This window comes from Zalophus californianus, chromosome 5, assembly GCF_009762305.2.
Source record: "Zalophus californianus isolate mZalCal1 chromosome 5, mZalCal1.pri.v2, whole genome shotgun sequence".
Lineage (NCBI taxonomy): Eukaryota > Metazoa > Chordata > Mammalia > Carnivora > Otariidae > Zalophus > Zalophus californianus.
Window position 1 is genome coordinate 150,694,287 of NC_045599.1, and position 13,888 is coordinate 150,708,174.

Consider the following 13,888-nt stretch of genomic DNA (forward strand, 5'->3'; position numbering starts at 1 on the left):
ACCACAGCTTGATTTTCATATCTACGTAATGGAAGCTGAATCTCCTTTGACTCTACTTGTATGTAATTTTCACTCCACTCATGGTTCTCAATATTTCCTTTTTACTTTGTTTTTCCAAATATTTGAAAGTTTGCCCAGTGTGTCTCTGCTCAGACATTGGCCAGGGTCATAAATATTCCCTGTGGCTCTTCTTTTCCTGTTTCTACTGTGACTTTCTATCCAGAAATGGTTTTCTGTTTCCTTTCTAATTCTTCTTAGCTATGCTTACTCAATTTTCACTTTTTACAAATAACTTTATATGAGAGAATATCCAGATATTTTCTAAGAATATTTTCTCCAAGGGAAAGAGAGTCAGACCTGACCTGGGCCAGTGTAAGTTTTAATTCAGTTGTGTTGACTCAGAATGATTTTCAGGAACTTGCTGCCTTCCCTGGCCTGGGATCTCCACTTACTGCTCCATGTCACAAACTACTTGGTGAACTGGAGATAGACCTATAACTTAAGAGGAGGCGAGTTTCTAAGGGGTCACTGGCATCTTTCTCTCTTTTACCACCATTGGTCAAGCCAATGGTCATGTTCACTTCTTTGTCTATCATTCTTCCTATTGGCTTTTTTAAAAATATGGCATATGTAGGGCACCTGGGTGGCTCAGTTGATTGAAGGTCTGTCTTTGGCTCGGGTCATGGTCTCAGGGTCCGGGGATCAAGCCCCATGTTGGGCTCCCTGCTTAGTGGGCAGTCTGCTTCCTCTCCCTCTGCCTCCTCCCCCCTACTGATGTTTTGTCTCTCTCTCTCTCTCTCTCTCTCTCTCTCTCTCAAATAAATAAATAAATCTTTAAAATAAAATAAAAATATGGCATTTTTGTGTGTTTGCTTCTTCCTTATGCAGTTTTAGCTGCCAGTCAAAAGTGTGATATGGCATCAGTGTGGTTCCTGAAACCCATCTTTGTTGTCCCAAACAGATAGGATAAAACTTTCCGGGTCCAACTATTTGGATAATTCTTCATTCTGCTTGACATGGTTAAAGATCTGTGTCTATGGTTAGCACATTTCTATTTTATTTTAGTTTATTCAATTCGATTCGATTCTATTTTCATTCACCATTCAGGTAGGTAGAGATATTTAACACTTCTATCTTCATTCTGAAGCTCTGAACATTTCTATTCTCTGTGTGAGAAGACATGACTCTCTGAGACTGATGGGGGGAAGATAGCCAGGTGTAGATTTAAAAAAAAAAAAGTTTTGAATTAAGCTTTGGGAATAGGACTTGCCTAGAGAAATATACAAATGTCAACAGGTAGTGTGAAGTGCTGTATTTAAATTAGAGATCAAGAATTTTAGAGTTACGAATCTGACAGTTTTGTGATTCCTTTAGAAGTCGTGGTATTGGCACAAAGAAAATAAGAACGTTGAATAATCAAGAATTGGTATTTGATGGATAGGTACAATGGGATGGGAGCATGGCAAGAGAGTTGCCTTTCTTCTTAGCTGAGTGATTAAACAAGAAACAGGGTTGTTTGCTGGAGGAGGGAAGACAGGGGCAGTGACATGGAAATACACTTTTATGTGAGAGGTGACCCAGCCTCAGTGAGGTCCAACAACAGGTATCATGGAAGAAAGAAGCTCCGAGGATGACGGGAAGGGAAGTGTGGTCAATGAGTGGATGTTTCAGAGCAGGGTTGAAGTGGTCGCAGAATTCTAAGCAATGAGAGGAAACTGCTGATTGGCTTGACTCCCCATGTTGTCTGGAAATGTGCGGAGTGGGGACAGTCCAGGTGAACTCTGATACCTCCCGGGGCAAGAGAAAACACTGAGGTGGACAGGGAGGCTGGGAGCAGAAACGCCTCATGCAGTGACCAGGACCAGGTCTATGGGTTATGGTGCATCAGCCAGAACGTGGCAGTCCATGGTGAACTGGGGATGTGGGCTGGGATACTCAGGGTGCACAGTTGGAGTCACATCAGCCTGAATTCACTTTACTTGTGACGGACTCATGTTCTAGCTGAATAGGATACGATAGAATTCATTGGTTTCCTGAACTGTATCCATGGATTGAAAATCCTGGGTTGGGATGTGGGCATTTTCTCCTGTTTCTCCCTCCAACCAGTGTGTCTGACTTTTGGTACTTCTCTGTGTTATTGGGTTTTTAAGACAGAGACAGAAGGACTAAAATGGATTTTTCATAGAAAAATTTTCTTAGATCACAGGATTTAAACTCTTACTATTTCAAATTTTCCATCTTTCATGTCTGCTCATCAGACCTTCAGTGGGTGGTAATCATTCATGGAGGAACGCATCATATTTGGAATGTGTCACTTAGAAAGTCATTACTAGTAAGTATTGATAATCATTTTAATTTGTAGTTTTATCTTTCCTTTAGATCATATAGAATCCTGATTATATTCTTTTATTAGAGAGATTTAATTTAAAAACATTTTAACTACAAAGATTGCTCTATTATTATTATAATTATTTATATTGATTTAAATTGCAAAAAGAGAAAAATACTAAAATCCAAGATACTGGTTCCAAGTGTCAACGATCAAATTTCACAGTGTAAGTATTAGCATGAATATGGCTGTGTTCTCCATATAAAACTGCTCCATAAGCAGTAATCTGGGCATAGAGTCCCTTGACACAGAGGACCCTGGGTTTCACAGTGTGTGTGTGAAGGTTTCTTGCCTTCTTACTCTTCTATCAGTGAGAGTCCTGAAACTTAGTTTGAGCTGAGAACTAGGGAAGGAGGATTGGCCTTTACCCCCAGATTCTATGGGGTATGGAACATGTTTTGCTTAAAGTGTTTTTTTTCCCCCTCCTGGCTTGTATGTAACACCCACGGCTTTGTTTCACATGTTCAGATAGAATACAAGCTGCAAGTATGCTTTCTTCATGGCAAAGATATCGAAGTGTTTAGCTATTTTTGAAATCATGCTAATTACTCTACCTATCCTCATTCAGGTGGTTCACATGGCCGAACTGCCTACCATCCAAACCTGTTTTTGAAGTTGATGAATCATGTGGTCATAGAACTTGTCAAATCAGTTTATGAAGTCACCCAGTGTAATGAGATGTGACCCACTGGAGTACATCAATTATTAGAAAGGTTTATTGTGGCAGACACTGGTAGACTGTGTGGTTTTCCCATTAGACATCTCTAATTAGTACTGAGAGGGTAAGGCTTCATATCTACATGGACAGATTCGAGCTGGAGTAATGACAAAACAGGAAAAAGAATTAAAAGAGAACCCACAACCAGATAAAAATGAAATATAATGATATACTTAATACCACACACACTATTTTCCATCTCTCTCTGATGGTTAGGATGTAGACAGCCACTCTGATAAGCCATCTTCGTTTGTACCCTAGCAGGGCAGATGACCCCACATGGGGCAGACAATCCCATCTTCCTCCCTATGCCACACCACATCCTGCAATGTGCTGCGTCTCATTTTGAGATACCCCAAACCCTTCCAGGAGATGAATTTTCAGCAGGTAAACCACAGACAGAAGTGGAGATGTGAATGTTTACACAAACCGAGTAAAAGCGTCCCAAGGGTCAAGAGATCGTTGATCTTTTCTGGCTTGGGTGTCTCTGAATCCATAAAAAATATTTAATTAGACAGCTAGCTAATTCCCTGGGTCCTCTAGGCTTCTTTTATTCTTTGTAAGCCCGGAGCCTCTTCAGTCAATGACAGAAACTCTCAGCATAACCTGGGTGTTTCTAGAAAATCTGTGGTTCATAACTGATGACGAGATGGACGACGTTATAAAAACTAGGGGAAGAAAGACTGAAGCTGTTTTTGACGATGACCCAGGGAAACCCTCCTCAAAGCCTGTGACATTCCTGTATCCCCCTCCCCAACCCAAAGTAGCCTCCCCTCTCCACTACTGTATTGCCTTAGTGCATTGAATACCCTCCAAGTGGAGAGAGCTTTGGTTATTTCGAAGGCTTCCATCATGGACAGTATTGAGGCAGAGTGAGTGGCAGATGTTTGTGTCCAAAAAGTGGAGATTGGATATCGGTTTCAAATCCTTTTGGCTTGAGTGACTTGGGTCAAAGCATTTATCTGGGTCTTACTTTCTTCCTTTGTAAAATGAACATCATGAAAGATAAACAAAATAACATGCTTAGGAATGAACCTAAAAATGTGTAAAGTGTTAGATGCTGGAAATTAGGAAACACTGGTGAATAAAGCTAAAACCGAAATAAAGGCAAAGACTTACCGTTTTCATGAATTGGAAGAGTCAGCTTCTTCCAGATGTCAGTTCCCCTAAATTTCCTTGTGGGTTCAGTGCAATTCTTATCAAACCAAGCAAGGATTTTTTTTTTTAACAGATCAATAAGCTTATTCTAAAATTTATACAGAAAGCAGAAGATCTAAAATAGCTAGGAAAATTTTGAAAAAACTGAGGTGGGAAGAACCAGTCCCCACATTGTTAGGTGTTGTTCTGTAGCTATAGTAATCAGGACTAGAGGGTGCACAGAGCAATGGATCAGAATAGAAAGCCCAGAAATAACTCATGCAACCATGCCCGGCTGATTTTTACAGGGGTGAAAAAAGCAAGTGCATGGAGGAAGGACATTCTCCTCAACAGATGTTACTGAAGCAATTGGATGTAGATAAAAAAATAAATTGATGAAATGAAATAATAAAATAAAAAAGGACTTTGACTTAAACTTCACACCCTATACAACATAATGCAAAATGGATCATGGATTTACATGGAAAGTGTAAAACTGTACAACTTTTAGAAGAAAATAGAAGAGAATCTTTGGGACCCAAGATTAGGTAAAGAATTCTTAGCCATGAAACTAAAAGCATGATCCATAAAAGAAATATGAGCATGGAGGACATTTGGAGAAGGAAGGGAAAAATGAAGGGGGGAAAATCAGAGGGAGAGATGAACCATGAGAGACTATGGACTCTGAGAAACAAACTGAGAGTTTTAGAGGGGAAGGGGGTGGGGAGATGGGTTAGCCCGGTGATGGGTATTAAGGAGGGCATGCACTGCATGGAGCACTGGGTGTTATACGAAAACAACGAATCGTGGATCACTATATCAAAAACTAATGATGTATTGTATGGTGACTAACATAACATAATAAAATAAAATTAAAAAAAAGAAATATGTGATGCATTGGACTTCATCAAAACTAAAAAAAGAAAACTTTGCTATCCAAATGACCCTAATAATGAGGGGGTGAAATGAGAAGTTACAGGCTTGGAGAAAATGCTTGCAAACCACACATCTGACTAATAACTTGTATTTAGAATATATTAAAAATTGCAAAACTCAGCACTGTAAAACAGTAATAATAAACAAGTTAGAAGGTTGGCAACAGATATGAACAGCCATTTCACTAATGAGGAGCTATGGATGGCAAATCTGTGCATGAAGAGATGCCCAACATCATTAGCTCTTAAGGAAATGCAAATTCAAATCCCAGTGAGCCACCACCACACACCAACCTGAATGGCTAAATTGTCCAGTGCTGGTGAGGATGTGGAGACTATGGGTTACTCAGCAATGGAAAATTGTTGAGCTATGCTGGAAAACAGCCTGGAGAACTTTTGTAAATCTAAATATAGCACTTATGCTCTTGGGTGGTTGTCCTGGAGAAATGAAAATGAACGTTCACATATATTTCTGTTCAAGAGTGTTCACAGCATCTTTATTCATAACAGCCCCAAACTGGAAAATACCCAGGTGTCTTTAATTAGTGAATGGTTCAACAAAGTGTGTACAGCTACACCCTGGGATTCCACTCAGAAATAAAAAAGCACAAAGCATTGATATACATAACAACCTGTAGGGACATCCAGGGGGTTACGCTGAGTGACAAAGTCAACCTCAACAGATTACATACTGCATAGTTCTGATTATAGAACCTTGTTGAGATGACAAAACTCTGCAGATTGGGAACACATTAATTTTTGCCAGGGAACAAGGATGGAACCATCAAGGGGTAGCTTTGAAAGGATGAAACAGTTCTGGGTACTGACAGTGGCGGTTGCTACACATGGAGTCAAGTGGCATAAAATCACATGTACACACACACACACACACACACACACACGAGTGCATGTAAAAACTGGTCTGCAGTCTAAATAACTATACTGTTCCAATGTTCTGGTTCTGATATATTACATCTATATAAGATGCCGCCATTAGTGGAAAGAGAGTGAAGGGTTCAATGGAATCCATGTACTATTTTTGAAACTTCCTGTGAGCTTATGATTTATTTTGAAATAAGACATTAAAGAAACAAAGATAGTAAAGAGCATTAAGAAGCAATTTTAGAATTTCCTATTATAATACATTAGAATAAAAATATCTACTTCATCTTTTTTTTCCTGAAGTCATTGGATGCGTAATGGGGAAAGCAAGAAGCAAACATGAGAACTGAGTCTTCTACTAAGGAAAGAAATATCTGGAATCCTGTAATGTAAGGGCACGTGGTTTTCCAATTGCACTAAAATTGGTCGAGCATGAGAAGGGCCCTGAAGAGGTGCCCTGTTATAGTGGCCTCAGTCACATCGGTGCACAAGCATGTGTCTAAAGTAGGAGGCCTGTTCTGCGGAGCAAATCCAGGGTCTGCTTGTTTGGAACTACTTAGGGCAGAGCAGGGCCTTAGTGTGGGCAGCAACTATGCAGTGGCTAATCTTTATCACTTGAAGAGAGGGAGAGGCTAACCCACTGAGAGCCCACCAGGTGATGATCGGAACATCACATGGAATAGGGGATGTTCTCTTGCATCTGCAGACCCGCTCTTATGTGGACATTCAACTTGTCAACAGTTGGCCCATCAAGACGTCACTTCATTCCAAGATAAATAACAAGGAAAAGAAGAAAATAGTTTTTCTAAATACTGTTAACAGAGAAAGAGAAAATAGACACACACACACATAATAACAAATGATGTGGAAGAGAATTATTTTTTTGCCAGAAGATGTAAAAATATTATTTATGATTTCCCCAAGAAACAAAAGGTCTTAAAAATATTTGGTTTCTGTCAAATAAATTTTCAAATACATGATGCAAGAGCTCAAGAAAGTAATGATGAAGGAAGGTATAGACTGAGGACTTGAAGTCAAGGAACAAAATGCAAGCAATAAGTGAGACGACTCCAAAAAAGGAAGCATGCCTAGGAGACATCTCAAGGAAGATGGAAGCTGATGGACTTAAGTCACAGAAATGGGCCTTGAGAAAAGCATACAAAAAATGGAGTGAAGATTTTTAAAAGACTAGAGAGAAAATGATGCACAGAAAGAAGAAAGAAACAAGAAAAGACAAAGAAAATTCATCATGTCTGTTAACTGATATTCTCGATGAAGAGAATCAGAAGGAAAACAAAAAGAAACTTCCAAGGTACAATTTAGGATCACTGTCCTAAAATAAAGTATGTGCTCATGGATTGAAGAGTAGTATGATCTTGACTGTTCAGAACTAAGAAAGTACCTAGGGAAGATGGTAGACTAGATAATCAAAAGAACCAAATTACCTGTGTCACCGCTAGGGGGAGGTCAGTCTGATTTCATGCTTTTTCACCATAGTTTTCTGTTGAAGAAGACAGTGTAATGGTACCAAGTAATTCCTCAGGAAAAAAACAATGTGTTTCAAGAGTAACACATGTGGCTAAATGGTTACACAAACACATGGAGGACAAATGCATAGTATAACATTTGAGAACTCAGGGTATAGTTTGCAAGGATCCTTTTAAATCAAGGACATATTAGAAAGCTAATTCCACCAGCCAATAAATAAATGGAAAATTTGAAGCAAAAAGGTAAATGTACTTAAACATAGAACATAGGGAAGAATACAATAGAAATTATAAATACAGAACACAAAGATTATTATTAAATATGACAATAGAGAAATATGAATATAAATAATAAAAGTCAAGAAATGTGGTATGGGGAAAGAGTTCTCTTAGTGATAATTAAAGGTTCTAGTTATTTAATGTTTGAATGGAATCAATTATGGATTAATTGTAAATAAAATTAATGTCAATATTTCCAAAGGGGCTTCTAAACCTAGCAAAAAATGTAGATATGATTTAATAATATATGCATTTTCATTTTTTAAAGTAAATATTCTCTAAAAATGTTGTGTATATTCTTTCTCCCAGACACTAAGTGTATGAAAGAAGTTGACACTAGCTTATGTGATTGTCATTGAAGGACTATGTGAGGTGCTTTAAAAAGACTTGGACCTTAGGATACTTTCTATTTCACATTTTACTGCCCTCCCCTACCACCACCCTGAAAAGCCTTGGCTTTGCTTTTATCTTTATGACTAATTCACATCTATTGGTGGCATATATCTTGTTATCTGGAATGGAATTTGGGCTTAGCAGAGTATGCTGGCATGTATCACAGAATATCCCACTGACCTGTGAGAGGAGCAAGCATGGCCTCTATGCTATCTATTTGCCCAGATAGGGCAAGTCAAATACTCAGATAGTTATAAGGAGGTTGCCAAAGTCATTTGGCTAAGTAAAGGAGAGCATATGCTAGAAGTCCAGCCCTTGACTCCACGACTAATGCTACTCCCACGTTTTGATATTGTAGAATATCCTATTTTTCTATTGGTGTATTTCAGTATCATTATACGTTGACTTTGCAAAACTCATCACCATCACCACTATCATCATCACTATCATCATTGTCTTCTCCACCATCATCACCACCATTACCATGACCATCATGACCACCTCCATCACCACCATCACCATCATCATCATCTCCACCATCACCACCATCCCCGCACCCCCACCCCCACCCCCACCATCACCATCACGTTGCTACCACTGCCATAGTAGTCACTCTCATCATCTGTCAGCATGTCTCAAACTCAGGTCGTCCAATGTCTCTTCTCCATTAAAAAAATCCCACTTCACATCTCCGGCATCTCTCACCAAAAATGTATAATCCCCCCAAATTTCCCTGTAAAAATATTCCCTCAGGAAGTTAAGAAACGGCATGACAAGGAGGAAAATCAGCCGAGGTGTGTATCCTGTTGCCATGGTTGCATCCACAAGGAAGGCGCTCTGACAAATAGAGTAAATCCTAGAAACGGAGAAAGTGAGACACACAAAATATTACTTCATTATTTGTCTGTTGACACAAAGTTAGGGGGTAAAAGAACTCCTGCACTTGAAACTGAACTACTATCTCTTAAATTCTGGTGATTCCGATGATTTCTCACATTTAAAAATCATGTTTTATTTTGTTCTCCATTTTTGTGCATAAGCCCTACTGGCTGTCTTATAAAAAAAGTCACTTTGCTTTGCTTTATTTGTTCATAGCTGACATGATAGTGTCTATGTAATGTATCCCTGCCTGTCTTTCCAGTAAAGACAAGGCCCTGACAATAAGGGGTTTACTCACTCATCCTGGCCTTACAAAGATGCATGTTAAACACACAGTCCAATCTGCTATTGCGTTCTGTCCTCCACCGTTTGCCATTAAACAACAGCAACAACTTGTACCTAAAAAACTGCTCTCACCTCCAAGCCTCCCCATGGGGTAGAGCCCAAGCCAAAAGAGGCAGACTTCCCAACCCAAGACACAAAATGATGAACAACTGATAGTCTCAAAAGGCGTCTGAAGCATGTTTATCAACCAACGATGATTTCTGAAGTCACTTCTAGCTCCACATTGATGCCATGTGAAACAGCTCCAGAAACAAAATAACACAGCTAATGTGGACTTATATCTGAAATAATTCATGGGAGAACACTTTGACTCAGTGCTTGGGCACATTATCCATTGTTCCACAAGACCTACTGGTAGGACATAAAACATGAGTTTCTTGGTCATCAGTGTGACCTTTCTCTGTACTCTTCTTTCCTAGTTAGTGACAAAATTGCCCAGAGAGATTGGAAGCCTCCCATTTATAATTTTCACAGAATTGTTGAATATGAAAACATGCAGAACAGACTACTTGAAGAAAAACAATAAACAAAACTATTCATTCTATCCTTCACATCTTCACCATAAGTGTTTGGTAACAAAACAAGAAACTTTAAACATTGATTGAACAAAATTTAGCACAATTCATTATATATGTGACCTAAAACAACAACTGACTCAAACCCAACATTTTGTCGCAGGATCTCTCTGGAGGTAACATTCATTCCAGTAAGAGGGGAAGCTTTGCAAGAGACCTGGTGGTGAACGTTCAGAAGAAGATTGATTTTACTCTTTAATGGGATATAAAGATTTGAAGTTTTACATTCAAAGGAAACAAGTCCACCAGACTATAGATATCTAATGTGGTCAATTTTATATTTAACCTTCTTAAAAATCTTTTATTTTCAAGGATGTTCAAAAATGTTCCTCAAGCAACTCAAGCATCCTGTAATGATGTTGGGGAAACTACAGGCAGTTAAAACAGCTACGTGAGTTTTTGATGTAGAGGCTACGAGATAATTCCACATTCCTTTTAATAAATCCACCAGATTTAAAACTTGTATTTTGTCTTGAGGTTTTATGTTTTAATCTCCCTCAAGCCCCAGATGAGGTGCTTTAAATATTAACCTGTGAATAAAAATCAAACAAATAGTGACACTTTTTGCTCAGAAAGGGACTGGCTTGGGATGATGGGCTGGCTCCCACCACCAGGAAGAGAGTTGGGGCTGAGCACAGGTGTGCACTTTTGGGAAGGACTGCCCGCTACTATGTTCAGTAACAGGTTTCCATGCCTTTAAGATCAGGAACAAATCGTGGTAAAGAACACGAAGACAAGGCTTAGGTCACAATGACGATTTCATGGAGAGGATGATAAACTCAAAGGCATGTCAGAAGACCCTCATTTATCAGGTATTATGTCATTTAAATTAAAGTTATAGCTAATTCATTAGGTGTCCTCCGAGTCCCCTGGTAGACTGTCATAGTAAACCCACACAAGACTTCTGCAATAAGGTCATTAAAAAGATGCATGGGCCCCTGAGTTTTCTGCTAACTTTCCATGTTGAAGCCCAGTGACTTACAACTTTCATTCTTGTGGGTAGCGGGGATGTGTGTCAGCTATTATGAGTGGACTTCCAGAGCTACTCAATTTACAGTACCTAGAGTGGAGAGGAAATGAATGAACATCTGTACCATTGCTCAGATACTATGTCAGGCGATATGAAATTAGCTGTCATAACAAGTCCATAAAGCCTTAACACACTATTTGTCTTGCTCAGTTTGTAAAGTACATGAACTACGGTATGCTGATCCAAGCTGGCTCTCTCTGGAGGACAGCTTGATCTAGAGGTAATGAGAATCTCCTGTGGATTTGACCCTGATGAGAGTTTCCTTCTCTTACTTGCTCTCCTTTTACTTGCATGCTGAACTGTAGATACCAGCCCATCAGGCAGTTTTTCTCTTGCCTCTTTTAACTTCTACTAAAATTTCCCTAAAAAATCAAAGGTTTAGAAGCATCCTTCTTTTTCTTTACAACTTAAACCTGGTAATAATAATCTGTAGTCCAGATTCAGAAATGTTTTAGTGAGAAAATGTAAGGACAGGTAAAACCTGGTCCTTCAAACTAGTTTATAAAGAAAGAAAGGCTGACAGATCAACAATTCAAAAGGTCACCTCTTCGATGGGACTTTAGAATTCACATAACACTTGAAGAGTGCCCCAATCATTTTAAGTGGTATGCCACCCAGACTTTACCTAATACTAGAATATCGCCCTGTTGATTTCTTTTTTTTTAATTTTTTTATTGTTATATTAATCACCATATATTACATCATTAGTTTTTGATGTAGTGTTTCATGATTCATTGTGCATAACACCCAGTGCTCCACGCAGAATGTGGCCTCTTTAATACCCATCACCAGGCTAACCCATCCCCCCACCCCCTCCCCTCTAGAACCCTCAGTTTGTTTTTCAGAGTCCATCCTCTCTCATGGTTCCTCTCCCTGTCCAACTTACTCCCCTTCATTCTTCCCCTCTTGCTATCTTCTTCTTTTTCTTTTTTCTTAACATATGTTGCATTATTTGTTTCAGAGGTACAGATCTGTGATTCAACAGTCTTGCAAAATTCACAGCGCTCACCATAGAACATACCCTCCCCAATGTCTATCACCCAGCCACCCCATCCCTCCCACCCCCCACCACTCCAGGAACCCTCAGTTTGTTTCCTGAGATTAAGAATTCCTCACATCAGTGAGGTCATATGATACATGTCTTTCTCTGATTGACTTATTTCACTCAGCATAAGACCCTCCAGTTCCATCCACATCGCTGCAAATGACAAGATCTCATTCCTTTGGATGGCTGCATAATATTCCATTGTGTATATATACCACCTCTTCTTTATCCATTCATCTGTCCATGGACATCTGGGCTCTTTCCACAGTTTGGCTATTGTGGACATTGCTGCTATAAACATCGGGGTGCACGTACCCCTTCGGATCCCTACATTTCTATCTTTGGGGTAAATACCCAGTAGTGCAATGGCTGGATTGTATGGTAGCTCTATTTTCAACTGTTTGAGGAACCTCCATACTGTTTTCCAGAGTGGCTGCACCAGCTTGCATTCCCACCAACAGTGTAGGAGGGTTCCCCTTTCTCCGCATCCCCGCCAACATCTGTCATTTCCTGACTTGTTAATTTTAGCCATTCTGACGGGTGTGAGGTGGTATCTCATTGAGGTTTTGATTAAGATTTCCCTGATGCCAAGCAATGTTGAGCACTTTTTCATGTGCCTGTTGGCCATTTGGATGTCTTCTTTGTAGAAATGTCTGTTCATGTCTTCTGCCCATTTCTTGATTGGCTTATTTGTTCTTTGGGTGTTGAGTTTGATAAGTTCTTTATAGATTTTGGATACTAGCCCTTTATCTGATATGTCATTTGCAAATATTTTCTCCCATTCTGTCGGTTGTCTTTTGGTTTTGTGGACTGTTTCTTTTGCTGTGCAAAAGCTTTTTATCTTGATGAAATCCCAAGAGTTCATTTTTTCCCCTTGCTTCCCTTGCCTTTGGCGATGTGTCTAGGAAGAAGTTGCTGCGGCTTGGGTCGAAGAGGTTGCTACCTGTGTTCTCCCTTAGGATTTTGATGGACTCCTGTCTCACGTTTAGGTCTCTCAAACATTTGGAGTCTATTTTTGTGTGTGGTGTAAGGAAATGGTCCAGTTTCATTCTTCTGCATGTGGCTGTCCAATTTTCCCAACACCATTTGTTGAAGAGACTGTCTTTTTTCCATTGGACATTCTTTCCTGCTTTGTCAAAGATAAGCTGACCATAGAGTTGAGGGTCCATTTCTGGGCTCTCTATTCTGTTCCATTGATCCTATATGTCTGTTTTTGTGCCAGTATCATACTGTCTTGATGATGACAGCTTTGTAATAGAGCTGGAAGTCCGGAATTGTGATGCTGCCAGCTTTGCTCTTCTTTTTCAAGATTCCGCTGGCTATTCGGGGACTCTTCTGGTTCCATACAAATTTTAGGATTATTTGTTCCATTTCTTTGAAAAAAATTGGATGGGATTTTGATGTGGATTGCACTGAATGTGTAGATTGCTCTAGGTAGAATTGACATCTTCACAATGTTTGTTCTTCCAATCCATGAGCATGGAACATTTTTCCATTTCTTTGTGTCTTCTTCAATTTCTTTCATGAGTATTTTATAGTTTTCTGAGTACAGATCCTTTGCCTCTTTGGTTAGATTTATTCCTAGGTATCTTATGGTTTTGGGTGCAATTGTGAATGGGATCGACTCCTTGATTTGTCTCTCTTCTGTCTTGTTGTTGGTGTATAGGAATGCCACTGATTTCTGTGCTTTGATTTTATATCCTGCTACTTTACTGAATTCCTGTATGAGTTCTAGCAGTTTTGGGGTGGAGTCTTTTGGATTTCCCACATACAGTATCATATCTTCTGCAAAGA